This window comes from Meleagris gallopavo, chromosome 5, assembly GCF_000146605.3.
Source record: "Meleagris gallopavo isolate NT-WF06-2002-E0010 breed Aviagen turkey brand Nicholas breeding stock chromosome 5, Turkey_5.1, whole genome shotgun sequence".
Lineage (NCBI taxonomy): Eukaryota > Metazoa > Chordata > Aves > Galliformes > Phasianidae > Meleagris > Meleagris gallopavo.
The window spans coordinates 57,249,825-57,253,206 of NC_015015.2; positions in this window are offsets into that span (position 1 = coordinate 57,249,825).

Sequence of the window (3,382 nt, forward strand, 5' to 3'; positions counted from 1 at the left end):
GAGAGGAAGGATGGGGATAGAGCGGCGGGACGGTCGCGGCGCCCCCTGGCGGACGGGAGGCCGCTCAATCATTCCGATTGGAAAAACCCTGTGAGATCCAAGCCCTCCGCCCAAACAATTTCCATAAAAGATGGAAAAACCAACCAACCAACCAACCAACCAAAAAACAACCCCACAGCCACGAGCAGGCGTCTTACAGTGATTTCTTTTTATTTTTTACATTCATTATAAATAACACATAGGTTGGTTCCTCCTTCTGCTTTACATGGTGGTGTAAGGACAGCACATCACAACAGACCCAACGAAAACAAACATACACGACTGTCTCCGTTTACACAGAAAACACGTCAGCAGTGGTGGCATCTCACACAGCAGGCAGCTGTGGAAAACCTGAGAGATGGTGATGCCATTTGTGTTGTACTTGACGGACCCAGGCTGTCCCCAGCTCTACCTCACCTGTCATTTGGCTAAAAGTATGTTACAACGCTTTCTTTTTTCAGTCAGAATTGAAATAATTCCATTTTCTTTGTACCTAAGGTAGTAATGGGAGTATGCGTAGCAAAGTATGCTTTTATACCATTCTAAATTGACACGTAGGACTTCAGTGGGGTGAATACAGCTCACATCCATTTGATACGAGTGTGATTCCTCAACTCCAACCCTGGATACCCACATGCCTTTATTTTCACAGTGATTCATAAAGCGAGAGTTGAAAGCATTTAAAACACCTTATGGAGATGAAGTAACTAATATTCTAATTAGCGAGCCCTGCTGTACCAAGGAGGCCCAGAAACTCAGTGATTTACCACACCACTAAATACTTTGGTATCTTTAAAATGCCTGCAGTGCACCGGAGACACGTTCATGCACAAAAGACCACAAATGCTTTGCATGTTTGCATGTTTCTATGCTTATTTTCAGTAGGCTTGACTTTGTGGGACGAGCTGCTTATCTCTCGAGCTGACACAACAAGCAACACAATGCTGGTTGGAGCACCGTGACCATTCCCCCCACCTGGGAAGGGTTTGTCCTGAATTGTCCTGCAGCAACAAAAGTAGTACAGCATAGAAAGGCTCCAGCATGCATAATGACAAAAGGCACTTCTGAGAATTCACTCGCACAAGCATTCCAATGAGATTTGAGTTTTTGTCTACTGTTTTCCTCCTCTACCCTTCTCCGATCCTGTTCAGTCGTTAGGTTGGTGTTTGGAAGAAAGAAACATAGAATGAGGCAGGATAGGGTGGGAAGAGGGACAGTTAGAATCCCTTTTCTCTGCTTCTCCCCTTATTGCAGTGCTAACATCATAGCTTGGCTCCCTTTTTTTCACAGAATCACAGAATCATTTAGGTTAGAAAAGACCTCCAAGATCCCCAATTCCAACCAGCCCACCCTGCCCACTGCCCACATCCCTCTGTGCCACATCTCCATGGCTCTGGAACACCTCCAGGGACAGTGACCCCACCACTGCTGGGCAATATAAGAAGTGGCGTTAATATCTACTAGCTAATAATACATTTCCAAACACAGTTCTGATCAGCTGAACCATACCTGTGTTGTTTCCTGGAAATATTTTGAAACTTTGCTAATTTCCATAGGGTAAGCATAGTTCAAGGTGTGCTCAGTTACCACACTGCTAACACAGCCCTGGTACCCATGCACACAGGTGTAGCATGAAGCACTGCACAAGTTGCCCAGAAAGGTGATGGGGCCCCATCCCTGCAGACACCCAAGGTCAGGGGATGGGTTCTGAGTGTCCATGTTCACTGAGGGGAGGGGACCAGATGGCCTTTAAGGGTCCCTTCCGACTCAAAATATTCTATGATTACAACTGTTACCACTTGCAGATTAATATAGAACCACAGAATCCCAGAATGGCCTGGGTTGCAAAGGAGCACAGTGCTCACCCAGCTCCAACCCCCTGCTGTGTGCAGGTCGCCAACCAGCAGCCCAGGCTGCCCAGAGCCACATCCAGCCTGGCCTTGAATGCCTGCAGGGATGGGGCATCCACAGCCTGCTTGGCAACCTGTTCCAATATTAAAAAAAGATCTCTCAACTTCAAATTTTAAAATCAAGCTCCAACTCATGTCAGTGCGATTTGTCAACACGTTTGTGCAGCAGAGATTTACAGGATATGTGAATCTCTGAGATTACATAGACAAATAACCAGTACAGGCATTCACAACAGCGGAGTAGTGAAATAATTTAAAAGGAAATTTTTGTTCCTCCAAGATATTCTGCCACTATGGTATGCCTTTTTCTATAAGGCAATGGAGGAGGAGAAGAGGTCATACCCAGCAAGTGCAGTTCAGTCCCTCAGCCCTGTGAGTGGCAGGTAACCCTTTAGACAAAGGTAGCATCCCCTACAGCCACATTGCTGAGTGAAAGTCACCTTCCATAGGTTACCCAGCAAGGTGCAGGCAGTTGCATCCCGGTGTCCAGGAGACAGCTGCCACGTTACAAATGCTGTCACAACTGTCACCTTGCTAGTAGTCCCAGAGATAAAGCTCCCTCCTGCATCCACGATTTATGCATATTGAAAGAAGTCCAGTTTCAAGTATTGCCAGTATGGCCCCTTTCACTGGTTTTGTATGCACTAAGTATACCTTACTGGTCTGATGGAGACCTGCATTTGTAGAGAAAGCTAGCATCACATTTAGACAGTTGGTAATAATTGGTTAGAACCAGCTCCAAAGCACGTGAGCTCTCATTCAGCGACTTCTGGTGGGCCCATCTCACTCCTGAAGGTGATCCCAAAAAGCCTGCGTTCCCCATGGACTCATCAGATAGGAGGTGTAAGCACCACCTGCCATTACAAAGCTGCGTGCTCTTCAGCCTTCCTGCCTACAGCACCACTGCAGGTTGCTCAGGGAGCATGAAGGTAATACTCATCTAAATGTAGTTCTCTTTATCCTGCTCTCCCTAGTGCATGTTAACCTCCATCTACTGACATTAACATCCACATTTATTAAACTGAAGGAAACTAATTTTTTATTCCCTGAGTTCTTTGTATTCACATCGAGTATCACCTCACGATTAATTGCAAGCTTAGTTTCTGTACTCAGACCCACTACAAAAGATGTCCTTCCAAATTACCACATCACACAGAGCACTGTGTTAGTGACAAAGGTCTGTGAGGCCTGATAGAATCCTAGAATGGCCTGGTTGCAAAGGAGCACAGTGCTCATCCAGTTCCAACCCCCTGTTGTGTGCAGGTTGCCAACCAGCAGCCCAGGCTGCCCAGAGCCACATCACTAAGTTCCCCTCTTCCCTCTTCTGCCAGTTGTGTAATAAGCACATTCCACCACTATATTGAATGTACAGCTTACAGGAACTCATTTCTTCACGTCTGTTTGGCGACTCTTCTATTGTTTAGTATTAAAAA